The sequence below is a fragment of the Dicentrarchus labrax genome, unplaced genomic scaffold (genome assembly GCF_905237075.1).
Source record: "Dicentrarchus labrax unplaced genomic scaffold, dlabrax2021, whole genome shotgun sequence".
Classification (NCBI taxonomy): Eukaryota; Metazoa; Chordata; class Actinopteri; family Moronidae; genus Dicentrarchus; species Dicentrarchus labrax.
Genome location: NW_026136721.1, coordinates 20,187,994 through 20,207,577, shown reverse-complemented (window position 1 = coordinate 20,207,577; position 19,584 = coordinate 20,187,994). Strand labels below are relative to the sequence as shown.

The 19,584-nt window shown below is 43.0% G+C and overlaps 1 protein-coding gene across 5 annotated transcripts in view; it reads right to left on the bottom strand.

The window, feature by feature from the left end:
* tnrc6c2 (trinucleotide repeat containing adaptor 6C2) overlaps positions 1 to 2,523 on the bottom strand; it is a 56,908-nt gene extending 54,385 nt beyond the window's left edge. For all 5 annotated transcript variants that reach the window (XM_051384184.1, XM_051384187.1, XM_051384185.1 and 2 more), the window contains exon 1: positions 1,679 to 2,523. The gene's annotated coding sequence lies outside the window, so the exon portion shown is untranslated. The remainder of the gene's footprint in view (positions 1 to 1,678) is intronic.
* Between the last annotated feature and the right edge of the window lie 17,061 nt (positions 2,524 to 19,584).

The window sequence follows — 19,584 nt, the reverse complement described above, 5'->3', positions numbered from 1 at the left end:
GGGCGTGCATATGGGAGGACCCTTGACCCTTGGTAAGAACAGGGCTCTGTGTGTGTGTCTGTGAGTCAGCTGGGTGTCTAGGAGGCAGCTCGCGACCTGATTAACAACAGCAGGGCATTAACCAACTGCCAGGGCTTTGAGCTTGACATAAATGGTCACACACTCCCACGGCAAAAACAACAAGCATTCCCACGTGTGTATACACTGGCTGATTCAGACACAAACACACAACATCTGCGACAATCCGCTTACATTCCAAGACATGGCACACACATACGCACAAACAGGCACCACGGCATATACGCAAATGTCTATGTACGCGTGAATAAATGCCCGAACAGTCTCCCCATCCAACTGCAAATGTACACATGTATGTGTGCCACTGCTGCTCACGCGCATTTTTCATTTCATCACCTCACTGGTGTGTGACGATGGAGATAAGACAGTGGTGACAGAGATGTCGGAGGGTGGAGGGGGGGGGGTGGGCGGTTTGAAATTGAACGGGAAATTATGTACTTCAATTAAGACACGCAGAGGAGATATTAAAAGCTATACTCCAGTGCCTGGGGACAGGATGCAGGAAGGGGGGATGCAATGGAAGGCGACAGTTCAATCAGAATCCCCGGCTTTCTCACTGAGCCGGAGGGGGGGTGGAGGAAAGGAGGGAAGAGAGACAGGACAGCTATGTTTAATAATGTACTTTGAATTAATGTAGAGGAATGTACAATCATGTGCAAGATACACCGTGTGATACGGCTACCGAATGAACCAAAAAACTAAAGAGGAGTGACAACAGAACAACTGGGGGGGTGAAATGTAAGAGTGTGCCTCTGTCACATTGGGAAAACACTGCAGCTGCAATGTGCAGGCACAAAACAAAACATAATCTCAGTCGTGCTCTCATAATACAGTTCTACTCAGTCAATGATCAACCTATAGATAGTACTGCGTGAGCCTATTAGCACACCATTACCTTCTAATAACTAAAATCATTGAGAAAAGCAAAGGGAGTTCTCGCAGTCAGTTCAAGAAACCATCACATTACACGCTCACATGTACAGAGTGTGTTCCAGGCCGCTCAGCCAATCATGAAAGAGCGATGATATAACACAAAAGTTCCCAACATTTTCATGTCAAGCCCCTTCAAATAAACACGTAGCCAACCAAATGTATTAATATTGAAAAGCAGCACGTGAGAGAATAACCTCTGATCAGTCAGTCTCAGGGTTCCTCATCGTTTCAGCATCACATAAGACACTATTATTCATTATTGCAAGGGGGGGACACCCTTTAAAAAACCCTCTGGGTATTTGGGTGGTCACTAGAAAGAACAATGTGTCTCACTTTAAAATGATTTCTGAGGACACACAACATGAATACTGTTAAGATTTGTGGCACCACAAATAAGCACATATAATTATCAATGGATGTTTTAATTCTGTAGCACTTGCACATTGCTTTCTGTAGCATCAAGCCTGTAGTTGTAACTGTATATCAAACATGAGTAAATGTCCTGACAAATAAAATTGCAATGCAGTTAGTCATTTTGCTCATTTGAATCTTGACATTACATCCAGCTTCTGTCCCCTTTACCTCTAGCCGGTGCGACTTTGATTTTCAAAACAGGGATCAGCAATGACATTGAGCAGTTCATCACACTGGAGGAGACGGTACTCACCTCGCGTTAACCACAGCTTTGGCAGCTTTCAGTGAAGAGTCGGTGCATGGCAGAAAAAAATATGCAGAAAAGCATTCTTCCGAAGTCTTTTCTAAAAGTTACCCGTAAAAGAGAGATGGAGCAGAGAGGATTCAGTCGCGATTTAAAGTCAGACTTGGCAGATAAGCCGACTGCTGCTGAAGCAGCTTGGTGACAGGATACCGAGGTAAACAACGGCCACTCAGCCAGATATACACACAGCAAGTACGGCAATTATGCTTTGAGCAAAAAAATGTAAGCAGTAAAAAACATGTCTTGAAATTACACTCGCAGGAAAAACAGTTTGTCAAAAACGTCACGATATAATAGGAGGGGGGCGGGGAGGGGAACGAAGCACCACTAACAACAAAAAAACAACAAAAACACACACACGAATAAAATGACTTTTTAAAAGCAGCTAAATTATGTAAGGTAACGTTAGCGACGGTTGGCCGTTGTACGTCGTCGACCGTTGCGAGGTTCTGTACAAACAGAGAAATCAGGCAGCTTTCTTCGTTCAAAAAAAAAATAAAAAATTCGCCGATGAGTTCTCGCGTATTAGAGCAAGCCGACGGCCAGTTAGCCAGCCAACTTGTTTTAAAGTGCAAAAAAGAAATGTTTTTTTTTTTTTGTTTGTTTGTATGTTTAGGTCGCCAGCTGGACGACTAGCGACGGGCTGGCTAACGCGAATGCAAAGTGAGAAACGACTCCGGGGAAATACATTCTGTGTGGATCCAGACAGCGGAGCGGACAGTCATGGTAGGCGTTCAGTGAGCTCTCGTTGACAGTGGTCTCGCAGCCATTTTGTTCAAACTAACAACACTGCAGTCTCCCTCTCCTCCTCCCAGCGAGCGAGACAGACCAGGAAGTGGCTCCAGATACGTCACTCCCAACCAACCAAAGCGCCAGATAGCTAACTCCGCCCGCCGCCCTCCGCCCTCCGGCCCGCCCCCTCCCCGCTCTCCAAACTTCCAGGCGCCCTCAGAGGATGGACAGCTCATATTTCCAAGGCAATTGCTGAAGCATGCAGCTAATACAGTACGCTTAAAAAAGAAACAAATGTGACGCTGTTATAGATTTTGTGCGGGTGATATTGTAAAGACAGCAAAACATAAACCACATTGATAGCACTGACATTTACCACAGTTAAACGCCAAATGTAATGACACTGTTTATTAAATATATTACATATTTTGTACTTTTGACAGTAGAGAGACTGTATTTAGAGCCTGTTCTTAGAACAGCTCTAATCATTATAGCCTTCTATGTAAACAATGGATCAAATAACTACGTGTAATATTAAAGGTGTTGCTTGTGGTGACAAATGCACTGAGAATTATTCCTGGTTCCCCTCAGCTCTACACAGCTATTTAGCGTCTTTTAACTCGTTGTTTTGGTTTTGTGATTTGCAACTTTATTGTTTTGATCCATTCTCAGCTCTCTCATCAGCATCCTTTTCAGACACATCAGGCAATGTTGTGTTTACAGTTTGCTGCACTGCCCCCGATTGGTCAAAAAATAAATGAGTTAATGTGTTACTGCAGCTTTAAGTTAAAGTGGCAATACCTTGGTGTACTTCATTACAAGTAAAATGTCTGATTTCATAATTTTACTGCTTTAAGCACTTTGAGTAATTTGCCCTTATGTTAAACTATTACTGATGTATCAACATGTAAGACACATTTTAATATTGTATGTGGTTGGAGTTAAGCACTTTTTTGGACTATTTTGAATTGCTGTGGATTTTAATGTACACTGGTGATGTGCTTTGTGTGTAAAATCTTGACCTTCAAAGTAACTAGTAACTACATCTGGTAGTAAGGTAGAAGATGTTCAATATTTTCCAGTGTAATGTTGTGAAGTAGAAGTATAAAGTAGAAAATGAAAATGGTTAAGTGCAAGTTAAGTGCAGGTACCTCAAAATAAAAACTAAGTACAAAAAATAAATGTACTTAGTTACTTTTCACCACTGGTAAAGTGATACATTACGTAATACTTTATAGTGTAGAAATAGGATACCATACTTCATGTGACTCATGACCGAACTAAAGCAAAAGGGCACAGAAATGGATGAGTCGTAAAAGTCTATAAGCAATTTGGAACTTGCATCATGAACTTTATTTAGCATACTCAAATGTCTGTTAAAGGCCCCACTCCAAGTTTCTCTACCCAGGATGACCTTTGTCAAGAATCTCTTGATCACATGATGCCCAGAAACATGGGGCGATAATTCCAGGCTATTCTCAACATGATGGATGAGGTCACCCTTATGCCCCCTGAACCGCGTCTGCAGCCGTCTCAGAAAAAAGAAAATGCGGCCCCTGTCCATTCTTTGCACTCCTTTCTCATGGAAATGACCGCTCCTTGCAAACGCGCGCGCACACACACACACACACACACACACACACACACACACAGTGAGGTGGGAACAGGTCAAGGCTGCAGTCCACAAAGGGGAAGGCTGACCAGTGAGAACTCTCTCAGCAAAGCTCTGGGCTCCTATGCATCACTGGGAGAGACTGCTAATGAGAAAGCCAGGGCCCCCCCGGCCAAACGTTGTTTTTTTTTGTTTTTTATCCTTTTCAAGGCAAGATGCCCAGAGCTATTAAAATAGCAAGCTCCAACTGAATGGAGAAAGCAGATGTTCCACACTGAGGGTTAAGAGAGGTGAGAGCAGAGAGGAATGCCTTCAGAAATGCCTTAAGGGATATGTAGTTCATTGTAGATCACAGACTATTAAACTGTATGCAGAGATTTGATGTTCATTCATGTCACCTAAATAAATTGTCTTTCTGTGGAAACATTTTGTCTCAGAGTAAATTTGCCTACTAAATTACTTTTAGCTTCCTTCATGTAGACTCACATGAGGTATCACAGATGAAGATGGAAATTTATGCACCAAAAAAAGGACAGCTAAGACTTGAAATAACAATAGTGGTTTGACATGATCTTAGCCATCAAAGGTGAGATGACATAGGTGTGTATGTGTGCACATCCTTCCTTGCGCACATCCTCTCTCCGGTTCATCACAGCTATTCTTTTGGGTGTCTCTGAGATGTTTCTTTGACTCCACCAATTTCCCCAATTGCTTTCACATTTAAACAGACTGCCGACAGAAGCGAGCCAATGGGAAAGGTCCGCCTGACATCCTGATAAGAAACAGCCCAGACACAAGCTGTAGGACTGCAGCAGAGGCAATTGCTCACTCCTTCCCCTATCCAACAATACACTTGTCCTTCTCCTGCTCTCGCCATTTGCCTTTTCCCCTCTCTCCATTTGTTTTTTCAGTGTTCTCTTCTGCCTTTTGTTTTAATTCCAGTCCAATCATGAGCCACGTTCCGCATAAGGTTTTAATTTCAAGCCTGCCGCTGGAGAATGCCAGACTCACAGACACACATGCACAAATTCACAGAAGAATGCGTGTGCATACACCAAACCACAGATTATTATGCATACCGTACACACACTTTACAATCACATCACAAATACACGTACACACTTTTGTGTTACGTGGCTACATGCATATTTTATGCATGTGCTCCATGGCTACATTTTATCATTCAAACACGTTTCCCATGAGAGAAAGTATATCCATCCAGAGACATTAATAATCACACATATTCATAAAAGTCAGACACATCACCAGACAAATTACATAAAAAGAATCCCAACAGGCTTTATATTTACTTTAAAAGTAAAAAACATATTCCAATGTTTATGATAAATTGGCTAAATCAACAAATTAATTTTTAGTGATCTATTTTTTGCCTTACTCCAAAATACAAAACCCCTCTCCAAATGCACCAATCTTAACATTTAATCTTGTGGAATTGACCAAACAAACATGAACTGAGGGGCAGCCAAACATTTAATGACAGCACTGAGTACAAGAGCAGATCTTGGTTTTAAATCCTCATTTCCCCAGACACTGCATTCTAGAAGAAGACATTTATAGCTGGCTGTGTGATGCAGAATGACTAATGGGTCGGGGTGTCAGTATTTTAGTATTGATTATGAATACTCAATCCTCCTCCACAGTCTGGACTTTATGTATGTGAGTAATCAAAATGCAGACAGCAAGCTGCTGCTGCTTCGCTCAAAGTGACATTTCCAAAGGCATTACTTGACATATGCAAAAGGACGGTCATGATGATAATTCTGACAGAGGAAGGAGCCAAATGAAACCATCTCCTAAACGCACATAAAAGAAAAATGTTGCACAGCAAGTCTCCCAGTCCTGCTACTTCAAGGCAAAATTTGCAAGTAGTAGCTGTGCAATTGAGCTGAAACATTCATTGTGAGTTTCTCTTTCTGATTAGCAAAGTGATTGAAGTGCCTATCCATTAAATAATAGTGAAGACTGGTAAAAAAAAAAAAAAAAGAAAACCCTGCTGAGTTACTCATTGCTCATCTCTAAGGTCTGCAGCATTGCAATGAGAGATAAGACAGACTGCAAGTAGCTGAAGGCATGGAAGTCCATAAGAGGAGGAGGGATCCTTTTCATTAACTTTCATTAAGACTAAAGAGTGAATTACCCTGAACAGAAGAGGTCTGACACATAAAAGCCGTGCGGAAACAGGGAAATGTATACACACTCACATTCTCCTGCAATAAAACACACATGCCTACATGTACATACAAACATGGGTGCAGTTACTGTTACATATGCTGATATACGATTTGACTATGTCTTGCATACAATGTTCAACGCAGACCGTGGCAGCAAAATGCTTCTAATCCTCCATATACTGTTGTGCCTCTGTATAGTACATAATATATTATGGGGGAAGGACAATAGGAAGAAGAAATAGTCTATGCAGCGGCTGGTAGAGGGGCAATGGTAGGGGTGGGGAAGGGGGTGTGTATGTGGGGGTGTTTTTGTGTGCTTGCATGCTCATGTGTGAGTGGATGTCCACAGTATATGTGTGTGTATTTGTGTGTGTCCATATGTGTGAGCTGTATGGGTGGAGGGAGGCAGGGCAGAGCAGAGCGTTGCAGTGCAGTAGGACAGCGTTTCTGAGCTGTGGTAATTTCCCCTGAGGCCAGCGAGCAGGTAAAGGCCAGCGAGAGAGAGAGAGAGAGAGAGGGAGGGAGGGAGGGATAGAAGAAGGCTGGAATAGAGAGAGGAAGGCAGAGAGGCAGTGTGTGAGTATGGCAGAGAATAATGAGGAATGATACAGCGGTGGCGGAAAAAGAGGCCGGCAGATTCTCCCAATCAAACGCTACACACATACACATACACACTGCATTAACAGCAACCCAAGGTTGAATGTAGCTCCCATTGTCAACACATTAATGTTTCTATTTTCATTTCAAATGCCTTATCTTGTTAATGAGTGTTTCTGAACTGAGTCATTGTTTTTGTAATGAATTCATCTATTAATTACAAGTGCGCCTTTTCCTGATGACCTTGCTTTAGTTTGTTACAAGCTGCAGACCTTAATATTAGCATACATTAAGCCCTGCTTATCTTTCATCCCCAATAGCTAATACGTTAAATTATCACCTCCCCCTCCCAAAAAAACCACAACAGTGGTTTGTATACTGGGGTTTGTGTGCACGTGTGTGTGTTTGTGGGTGAGCACCCTCACTTATTAGCCCCTTCCCCCTCCCTACTTGCAAACTCATTACCAGGGTATAAGACCTGCGTGGATTTTATGGTGTTTTGGGAACTGACTGGTTAATCAGATTTATTGCACACTTAAGCTTAATTGATTGCCTTTATGGATTCAAATGAATAATTAAGTGCTAACAAGCCTAGTTTCTCATTGTGAAATGATGATAATGACCCACAGAGAGGGAAGGTACTGGAAGTGTCAATCAAAAAGTACTAACATCACAGGATCCAATTTTTCTGTTTTAGTCCACTGTTTACTATACAAACTGATTATAATAATGCCATGTATGAATTGTTCTGCTTGCCTATCACTCAAACACTGACGCAAACACATTTTCCACCTCATTTGTAAACACATAATTGTAAAACCTAAAGGTAGAAATTATTTTTTCTGCCTGCCGCTTTGCTCTTTATACTGTTATGTTTGATGTTTCTATGATCAGTTAAGTGGTACCAGCTGTTATATACCTTCAGTGAAAGGACAGACAGTGTATTAAGATCAAGGCAGTCCAAACAGAGACAACATATCCTGACCTTCAGATGATCTTCAACAGATCAATACTATCATCAGCGCAGACCAGCGGTCACAGATTAACCCAGCCTCCTATAACCAACCCCAACCCCCAACTCAAACGCTCTCTCTCTCTCTCTCTCTCTCTCTCTCTCTCTCTCTCCACACACACACACACACACACACACACACACACACACACACACACACACACACACACACACCTTATTCAGTAAGGCCCCTGGGTGTATTGATTGGTTTGTATTGACTGACACACAGAACTACCACATGTACACACTTGCTTGTTGACTTTATTTTTCACTGGCTGGCTGGTGGACTGGCTGGCATTGACTAGTGGGGAGGGTTAAAGCTATATATTTGGCTCAGGGAAGTCCTGTAGAAACAGGAAAGATGGGTGCATTAGCTCTGGCTACCTTCTCCTTGCTATGAGCCTAAAAATGTCCAAAACCACACCAACAGTTTTAAGTAGTTGTTTAATAAAGTTTCAAAAATGAATCATATCTGTACTTACATCTGACTATAGGTCAGAACTATGAAGTGTTGTACAAATAATGATAGTTCATGCATTTACATGTGTGTTTCACATTAGTGAAAAGGGCATGTGAAAAGGCCAAAACTGGAGGTCTGACACTGCATGTTATTTTTCACATACCGCTACACATACATTACATACATTACATGCACACATGCATTCAAATAAACACCCAAGTCTGGCTCCCCACCAGCCATTTCCACAAAATATGCACCAACGTAGAGAGCAAAACAAGCAAATCGATATATACACGTCTGCGAGTGGCCAGAAGGCAACTAACTCAATCCCACATCCAATGTAAATGTTGGTGGCATATCCACAGGCAAGGGCTGATATTTAGAAGTCCATTAACACAGGGTAGAGATGGGTTAATTCACTGTTTGTAGCCGGAGATCCAGAGAGGGTTTAGGGCGTACGAAGAGGAGGAAGGAGGGAAATAGATGATGGGGAAAAAAGAGGGGAGAGACAGAAAGAAAGAGGGGAAAAAAAGAGAAGATGGTGATGTGTGAAAAGCAAGAGAAAGACAGAAAATATAAGATCGCAAGAATGCAAATAAATGTGTAGGGAGGTAGACGTGTATGTGAGGAGGGGTTGCTGGTGGTGGTGTTGATGGGTGGGGGTGGTGAGGGGGTTGTTTCGAGCATTGCTGCCTGCTATCATCTGCCTCAGCCTGGGCGTCAGTTTGATTAATGCTGCTTTCCTCCAACTGACCTCCAAGGTCACTGGAATAGTGGGTACTCAGCCTCTCCCATTCGCTGCCGCACCGGAGGGGGGTAACGGCCGTATAATACTCGCCCCCAGAGGCTCTTTCTCGCTGTTTTTTCTGTTTCTCCTTTTCTCTCTGTCTGTCTCCCATTTAAACTCTCTCTCTCATCCTCCCTGTCTGTCTTTCTATCTGTTTGTGTCTCCCCTTGATCTGCCCTTCCTCTCTTCCTACATTCTCTTCCTCTGGTCCTCACCCATCTCTTTCTCTCTGTCACCATTTCTCTTTCTCTCTATCCATGTCTTTCTGACTCTTTTGCTCTCTTTCCACCAGCGCTCTCTAATCTGAAATGCAATCAAAAGCGGCAATAATGGAATGTGTTTGAAGATGCTGGAGAGAGAAAGGGGAAACAGGCCTGTGAGGGGCTATTAGAGCACCCAGTGAGGTTTAGATAAACACATACACATTACACACACACACACACACGTCACAAATCACCAGTACTCTTCCTCCCTGTCCCTCTGTTCACAGACAGACTGCCAAGGTGAAGGAACATGAATAGAGTTGTCCTACACCAATAGACACTTGGCAATGACACACTTCCTCTCTGGCTGAGAAGCTCGTTGCAAATGTTGCTTATTGTTCCAGCCGGTCTTTCCTGGCATGGACCTGGCAAGAATGGAGTGAGACAGGACATAAGGACAGGGGAAAAGTTTTTTAAGTGTGCCAACTTCCTTAAATCTATCAGTTATTAGAGAGATGTATTGGTGATCTACAACCGTTCCTAACTACAAGCCATTTCCAGAACTGTACAATTTTGCTGTATCATCATACCAAACTTTCTTTCATGTTATGTGCATTAATGGACACAGTACAAAATTTACATTGTACTGAACTTGGCCATCTCCTGCACATCACCAATGATTTAATTGCATGGTTGCACGTGTCTTTAGCAAGCAGCACTGTGACAAGACCAACATTACTGTATTAAAAAACATTTATGTTTTTTGCTGGTAGAAAAAAAGAAAGAAAAAAAACTGAACCTTTGTAATTTAGTGCCTGTAGCAATACGCCCACACCAACCCAGGCTCTTGCGGTTTTCATCACAGTGCTATTTATGGTCTGGATGCCCACTTTGTTCAATGAAAAGTAACTCAGAGTTGGATTCACACAGGTCCATTCATTTGTATATTTGCACTGAATACCAAATTCTACACAGTCTAGTTGAGTTGGGTAGGGTTTCAGGCCTGTGTGAGTGGGTCAGAAAGGATGTGAGAGCACTCATCAGCTCTGATGACATCATTATAACCACAGGAGAAAATAATAAAAATTAGGAAATATAATAATATGTTATATCATATTAATTATTAGGTTAGACTATGTAAAAGATTTCTGCTATTAAATTAAATTTTTTTGATTCACAGATATCAAATTGGTTACAAAAGTATTATATTCCATCCTATAACCCAGCTGGCTACAGAATAATCTGTTCTTGGTGAAGGAGGTGAAAATAGGCACCGTATTGCAACAAATAGTTAGTTTGTAATTACTTAACATTCATTCTTTGGACATTATTATTATATTTCAACTCTTTTGATCATGGCTGCTTGTTAATTGATGACACCAGTGTTGGTGTTTTCTCTCTGTTAGGGTCTGCTCGTCGACAGCATTTGGGATTGGGTCTGATTGTTCTCAGGTCCTCTTTGGAGCTGGTCTCTCTTTTTTGAAAATTAATTTATACTCGTCAGGTAGGGTTTTCACTGACTGTTATGGATTGGGTCCAATAGATTCCTACCATTACATCAACTTTCGATGGACTTCAATTCATGTGAAAATTCAAATTCTGTTAAATTTAAAATCGCCAAATGGTTTTCACTGGACACCAACAATATGCAAATTTCTGTTGAAAACTTTAGTCATTGGTCATTTCTGTAAGGCAGGCCTAAACAAGATGGCGTCAAAAAGTGTGTGCAAAGAAGCCAGCAGTATAATCACAGCCTGGAGTGTTAGCCCGGCTGTGCTCCGTCAATTTGTCTCACACTCTGTACCCTCCATCCCCCCACCTTCTTTCCTTTTTTCTCCGTCTCTCCCTGTTCCCTTTTTCCAGTCAGTGCCTAAGCATGAGGGACACACACACACACTCTTGCGAGCATCATGAATCTTTCATGTGAGCGGGCTGTATAATCCCTGAGGCGTGCTCTCCGAGACCCACACACACCCACCTCCATCACCTTGCACCAGGAGAGAGGGAAACAGAGAGAGGGAATGAGAGGGAGGGAGAGAGTGGCAGAGAGAGACGGAAAGATAGATGGAGAGAAGGAGACATGCAAAGGGAGGAGGGGGGAGGTGGTGGAGAACGGAAGGGGGGGGGGCAGCAAAAGACAAATTGAAGGTGTGAAGTAGGACCTGGCTTGAATTACCTTTCTTCTTTTGACCATTGAGGGAGGGATGAAAGAGGAGGAAGAAGAGATAACAATAGAGAGATTTGTTCTCTTTCTTCTTGACTGCTGAAGGCTGCAGTGGAAAGTCAACTGGCTTCATTACAAGTCCATGTCTGATAGAAGCACACTAAACACTTTGTCCAACATACATGCAGGTTTGCAAACTTTTGAGAGGGCTTAAGGTTTTGTTGATCAATCCACATGATAAAAATAAATCTCCAGTGATTTAAGATGACCCCCTTAATAAAAGCTCAATATACCATGCCAGAAATTAAAAAATGTCAGAGAGTTAAGTTAAGAAATCAATAAACAGAAGATGTGAAAAGTAAATTTTGTTGTTGTGTTTGTTGTTTTATTAATAAGGCATATCTCTTTTTACCAAAAAATACCACGTTTTGAAGTTATCAATTGTTTTAATATGACTTTCACATGCAATTAATGTTGTTATGTTTCCTTCCACTAGAAGATGCTGACTACCATAATTTACAGTAAATTAATCCTCAGAAAATCTTCCAGTGGTAGAACACAAACATACAATACATTTGTGGGACATCACACCAAAAACAATGAGCAAATGAGACTAAAAGCTCCATGTGACTGGCTGTTGGGTTGGCTGATAATTGATTATATCATCATTTTGAGTGTCCTCTTTCACTTTACAGAGTATGGTAATTCAATAAATGCATTTAATTAGTGCAGCTTTAATCGTGACCAATACATTCCCAGATTGCTCCCTTCATGATACCCATAACAAACAACAATTTGTTTCAATAAACGCGATAATGGACAGTTAAAGTATTGTGTCCTTTGAATTTTCTTATAATCTACTCTTATCAAAATGATTCATGAATAGGTTTTTCGTTGTGTGCCCTTTCGTCCTCCGCCCTCAGACGTGTTCAGATAAATACCACATAATAGCTCCTCCAATAGACTCCCAACACAGTTGATTAGCGTCATACTGTCTTTCCTTGGTATGTGTCAACCCAAATGCAGGTTGTCCTGGTTAGTCGCTAATGGAGTGACAATGGAGGACTCATGGGGGACTGGACAGCACACTTTTGACTGTTGCTTTAATTACCTGAGAGCAGTCAACACAGCAGCAGAAAAAACATTCTCACTGCCCCAATGAGCATATGGCCCCCAAACCAATGCATCTGATTTACTATGACACTTATTAAGCAGCCTGTCAGGCTATCAAAAGGTGGTGTGCGTGTGTACGGGCACATGTTTGAAGGTATTACTGTGTCTGTGGATATGTCTGGAATCATATTGGCAGTATAAATGCATGTGAGGAGCAAACATTTTATTAGTATTTTTTATTGTGCACATAGAGTTCTAGTAATAGTCCAGACTGGGACATCTCAAGGTCCCCAGCATACACAAACAGCCCAGGAAAAGGTTGAATAAAGGAGACAGGGTACAATAACTCCTTCCTGCACATGTGCACTCATCAACAACTAATAATTTGTGTACATGTATGTAAAATGGGTAAGGTGCTCTATATATGTGCGTTTGACTTTGAGAGAAAGTATTTCCATACAGTGTTTTTGTATGTATGCATTAGTCTATATTCATGAGTGCTTTTTAATGCGTGCCGAGGGTGAGCCTGTTTGTGTAAGTGTGTGGGTCCACCCTAAATGCATAATGTGTGTTTTCAGGGTCCAATAGGTCGATCGTTTCCCTCCTTCCAGCACCTTGCCCTCACTCCCATTACTGCTCTCTCACGGTCTCAGCTACATTTCACAATGCACTCTACATCTGAGCACCACCTACGAAATACAATTAAGGTGAGTTATGACCACTCTATAGGAGGGGCCAGGAGGGTGGGGTGATGTGTGTGTGTGTGTGTGTGTGTGTGTGTGTGTGTGTGTGTGTGTGTGTGTGTGTGTGTGTGTGTGAAATGTATATAAGGGGAGGGAGTGAGAATGCATCACTTGGGCATTGCAAACAGTACCACCGAGTGTCAGACGTCGCTTACTGAGGTACACAAACACAGACACACACACAGGCGCATGAGTGCTATAGTCAGTGCAGACATGGTTCCTTCCACGGTGGAACGGAGCGGAGGGGGCAAGAGGGTGGTAGGTTGAGATGGGGGGGTGGGGGGGGGGGGGATGCAGTGCTCTGGGTGGTGGACGGTGCAGTGCCAATTTCACGCCTCCGCTCATCTCTGCCTCTTCCAGCTGCACGCTGCATGCTCTCCTCTTCTCTCTGGCTCTCCTCCCCCCAACTAAGCTTTACACCCCTACACATACATACAACTCTTTTTCCAATGACTGCACCCCCCACCCCCACCCCTTCCATCCTTCCTTGCCCCTCCTAGCCTCCCTCCATAGGTTGGAGTGTGACAGCACAGTGGCATGGAGGATCCATCTCCAAATAACAACCCAGAGCACATAATAAACCACATTGGAGTTGCCTTGGAAAGAAAAGACAAAGAGACAAACTAGCAACGCAGCAGCAGTGTAAAGCAGCATGAGAGAAACCTTGTCCCCGTTCAATCCTTTAGCACCCACATCCAAGATGGATGCCTTGGTGCGCTCATGCCTTATGCTTGGCGGCACAAGGACAAAAAGAGGGCACAGGAAAAAAACATAACAGCTCGATTTGCATTCGTAAAGGTAACATTTGTTTATGGCGCGTGCGACACCTCTCTAACGACCCCATCGCTGACTGAAGCAAGCTTCCTAATTAAGCATTAATTACTTAACAATAGAAGTGGCAATTTGGCGGTGGCGACGCAAACTGACATATTCCCACCTGGGCTAATGTCAACACAGCATTATTACCATCACCGCCTGCTGTGGTTATGGCTATCTAAACAGTCATAAACGTCAGCTCCGGCATATCGTACCACTGTTGCTGTACAACTAAGCAATATGTTTTCTCTCTCTCTCTCTCTCTCTCTCTCTCTCTCTCTCTCTCTCTCTCTCTCCCTGTCTGTGTCTGCCCCTCGCTCTCTCTCACAGTCTCTTTCTTCTGGTGAACACCAGCAGAAGGCACACAAGCAGTGAGTTTCTTTCCCTGTATTAATTGGTAAAGGCAGTGGGATTTATACAGGCAGGCAGGCGGCAAGGGTTGTACCTTTGTAGTGGCACAGTGTTTACAGTCCTGCAGCAGCACAGGCTGGGGCCGCGTGGACGCTGCCTTTTGTTTGCGCCACATCACACAGAGACAGAAGATAAACCCCGCTGCTTTTCACATCACACATAAATACACGTGTATACACAAGATCACACAGACAGAAACAGGGAGACACACAAACTCAAACCCACCTGACAGAGAGAGAAGGGAGATTAGAGAGCTACTGTTGGACAGACGGGAAATCAAGTGTGTGCGTGTGTGTGTGTGTGTGTGTGTGTGTGTGTGTGTGTGTGTATAGGGGCTTGGGTGTTCTACAAGACATGAGGTGAACTCAGTCTTGTGTGGACACTTCATTTAGAGATATACGGTGTATGGGTTTATGACCACTGAAGATTGGAGAGCGGAAGATTAACAAAAGTGGAAAAGAAGGTGGTCAGTTGAAATGTGTTTGACAGCAGTGAGCACATCAATTTGGAGATATGATGTATGTGGTTGAGCTGAGATTACAGGTTGTAAAAGTTGGTCACTGAGAAGGTGAGAAAGAATCTGACAGTGGCAAAGTTGTCAAGTACATAAACGTACAATAGCTTTTCAAAATAAAGCAAGTAACATCAATTAGACAAAAACTCACCTGCATGCATCCACTTCTCATCAAGTTATATGATCAGTATGCGTAATACCAAAAGGCAAATGGTTTATTAAGTTGAATGTTACCTTAATTAAGAGTTATGCTGAGAGTTGATTTGTTCCATTTAAATTACAGCTTCTGTTCCCACCTGTCCCGCTTCGCTGGAGGTGTATTACCCCAAGTCATTAAAAGCATAAAAGCTCTTATTCAGAAAAATAAAAGTGCATAAAGAAGATACCAGGAGTACTATATAAATACATTGTAAACCTCTAAAATATATGGTGTATGCTGTTGTATCCTGTAAACTTAAAGGGTAACTCAACTCTGTCTATCTTTTCCCTAGAAAAAGCCCAGAATGGGGATTTCACACATGAACAAACTTTGCTTTTTTCCTCCATCCCCAAAGGCATCTGCCTGTGCCTGTGGGCTTAACTAACCGATGGGAGAATCATCCCACTTCTGATCTGCTGTTCCCTTTGGCCCATTTCCCCCATCCCTAAATTAGTGAAATTTTCACAAAGCGGGAATACATTAGGGAGGGATCAGGGCAAATGGCACATTATGAATACTGTCAGAAGTGGCCTATTAAAGAGGATTCAGACATTATCGACGCCTACGTATCAGGAGAACAATCTCAGTTAAGTTAATAATGTGCAATTAATCATAGGTCACTTAGCGCAGGATGGAGTGTAACATGCTGCTGTGGAAGCAGGCCTAATCTGCTGTCCACCCGTCCAAAGGAAGAGAGAGATGGATGGAGGCAGGTTGGCAAACTGTAATCTAGATGGGGAGCTGGCTTTGGTTTTTGACAGCTTGCCAAATTTGTAATGGCTGTAGCTAACCACTTGTCACTAGCTTACAGCTTTACTCAGCAGGCCCTGGGGGTACTTGCATTACATTGTGTTATGAGCACAGACAAGCATTTTCCCTGTCATTTAAAGCAATATTGTTTTTTATGTTATTATCAATGTATACAGCCCTAGTGGGCTACTGGGTGGCATGGTGGTGAGGTTACCTCACACCAAGAAGGTGCTATCAAACGTGAGCGGGGCCTTTCCTTGTGGTGTTTGCATACTACAGAGTTTCCTGTGGCTACTCTGGTTTCCAAACATGTTGGGTATTAGCAATGTCCCGGCCTTTGCCTCAAGTGTTAGGGTTAAAGGCAGTCATTGGTGCTGAGCTGTGTTCAGATATGTAAAAAAAAAAGCTCTTTTCCCAAAGGTACAGTATAAATTCTGTAATTTAATTTGCAGCCAATGGCAAGGCTACTTCAACATTCAGAGAGACTGTCTTATTGTCATTCTTGTCTGAAGCACTCATTCTCAGGGTGAATGAGTGAATGAAAACAGGTGGAGAGTTTTAGAGGGACTTTTATTACACAGGCTGAGCGTTCTAATGGAGGTTAGCTTTTATGCAGAATGGTTCAATAAGTTCAATAAGACTGCAAAAATGTCTACTACTGAGAAGCCCTGGTCCCAGACAAAAACGTCAGCGCCATGTCAGCTTAAGTTGGAGTTGTGTGCAGAGTATATGCCAGACTGTCTTCACCTACAAAACATTTGATGAAACATGCTATTCAGCTGTTGAATACTCCATATTTTTTAAACAAGCCATGTTTAACTGTCAGGGTAAGTGCAACTGAAATTGTGTATTATAATGAAAAAAAATATTAAGTCACTACACTACATTCCCTTATTCCCAAAAGACTTAACTGTAAAAACAGGGAATATAGTGACAATGCAAGGCATGTAAGAATAAGAAGACGGATAGGTACCACAGACAGAGGATAAGGGACTTTAATCTGATATCACACAGCATTGGAAAAGAAATAGGAATTGAATCCATTGCTCAGGGACAGGGGAAAGACGGGAGGGACAGAGGAGATGAGGGAGAAAGTGCAAGAGAGAGGTGGAGGAAGAGAGGGAGTGAGGGGAGACAAGCAGGGGAAAAATTCACTTCCACAGTTGGCTGGTCTAGGAAATCCTGCAATCTCGCAGCAGCCAGAAAGCAGAAGCAGATGAGCCATGTCTCTCCATCTCTCATCCTCTCTCCATACATCTTCCTCCCTTCTTTTCCCCCCTCCCTCATTCTCCAGATGAGGTGGCTACTATATATATTTTTTTCTCTCTCTCTCAGTCTCTCTCCCTCACTCCTTTGTTCTCTCTCCTCTCACTCACAATCTTTTACATCGTCTATTTCTTTCTTTTGCCTCCACCTCACTGAACTCTCTGTGCGCCCCCACCGCAAATCTGACCCATCTTTCTCCCTCTTTCCCTCTCTCATGATGTCCAGAGCTGTTTGACTAGTGCTCAAGCCAGACTATAGCCCCCAGTGGGCTCATTTCACACCTCCAGGCCTGATGCCAGCCAGTCGGGCAGCGAGCTGTGTTACAACTGACAGACAGACAGCACTCGGCACTCGGCTGGCCCTGATTAGGATGCATACACTGGACTGGAATAAAGAATGGGAGGAAAAAAGGAACACTGAAGTGCTGCAGGTTCATTTTCTCCCCCATTTAGGTGAGCTGGGTGAGAGGAGTTTGAGTAGAGAGATAGAGAAAAAGTGTGTGTGTAGTTTTGTGGGTCTGCATGCTTGTCAGTGTGCCTCTGCAGTTGAAATGTGTGCATCCATGCTGAAGCCTGAGTGTTACAGGAAGCATCTGCATTTCAGGCTGAGTGTTTGCATGTGTGTTATGCCACAGAATACCAATTGCCAGTGATACAGCCAAAGCCTTCAGGCTCCCTCATTGTACTTCCTAGAAAACCACCCATCACCAGTGAAAGCCCACCTCTCTATAAAGACAATAAAGACAACTCTCAGTGCTTGCAGAATAATAACTGAAGGGGGGTGTCACATATTACATAGCAGGTCAAGTATGGATGAGCATGTGCATTGTGTAATGGCAGGAATAAACGGTGCACAACAAGGACAAATTGAGATGCTCTAACAAAGCAATTACATCTTCTAATAAAGCTGTAATTGTGTTTCATTATGGCGAGACGACATCTATTTGCATCATCTTTTATTCCCTTGCTCATCGAGTGGTGCCTGCTCGCTAACCTCTGACTGGCTCAAACAATGCTTATTATGCTTACGGTGGTGATCACACACAAACACCGGCAACACATAAATGCACACACACACAGAGCCAGACAATGAAGTGAGGGAGGCCTCTAGCATCGCGGCGTAGATCTCTCCATTGAGAACCTGTAATTATAGACCCTGTCTCAAGATAAATCAATTAACGCCAACATATAGCTTTTAATTTAATCCGGAGCTAATTAAAGTGAGGAGACATGCGGGAGGGATGGAGGGAGTGAGGGAGGGGGAGGTGGAGGTAAGACAGTACAGGAGGTGTGTGTATCTCTGGAGGCTGGGGGATTGTCTCAGTCCCCGGGTTCAACCACGCACAGCAGAGATGATTGAAATGAATTCTGCTGGCAGTGCGGTTCGGGGATCTCTGATGTTGGCTCAACATTACAAAACATCACCTGGAGCTGTCTGACTGACAGGTGACACTTTAATTGAAATAATTTAGTTGCTCATTAAGGGAGAAAGACTAAGACTTGAGGACTGGAGGAACAAGAGGGAGATGAGAAAAAAGATGTGTGTGTGTGTGTGTGTGTGTGTGTGTGTGTGTGTGTGTGAGAACAGACACACAGACAAAGAGAGTAATGGAGCAATTTGGCTGGCTTTTCTCAGTGGCCCCAGATGCAGGTAAAAACTGACACAAGAGCTGCAGACTGAGCCTCTTATTACACAGAATGGAAAAGGAGAGAGAAAGCCATTCTTAGCTCTGCTTTTGCCAAGCCAACAATTTATTTGTGGGATTGCTTTACATGGTAACCAACTAGATGCATTTTTATCGACAAGACAGACTAGATATGTGTGAGATGTCTGTGATAAAGCCTACACTATGTGTGTTTGTGTGTGTGTGTGTGTGTGTGTGTGTGTGTGTGTGTGTGTGTGTGTGTGTGTGTGTGCGCGAGTGTGCATGTATGTCATTGCTTGTGCGTGTCGTTTTATTAAAGAGACCAGGCAAATCTCATACATCCCCTCCCTTATCGAGGCTAGAATCTCCACTGGTTGCAGTATAAAGCTCAGTGCCAACGGAAACCGCACCGGTCTTCAATTTAGCCATTGCTGCAGTTTATGAGACGTGGTTCGGGTCCTGCTGATTATCTGCTTTTTCAGTCCTGCCACCCCACACCACTATCAACTCCTAATTTTCCAAATATGCACACTAAACACAGGTGAATCATGGAGGGTTATCTGGATTGGTATGTGTGTGCCAGAGATGTTTGAAAGTTAAAAATGCAAGTTGAAGTCTGTAACATTTAGGAGGCTTAAT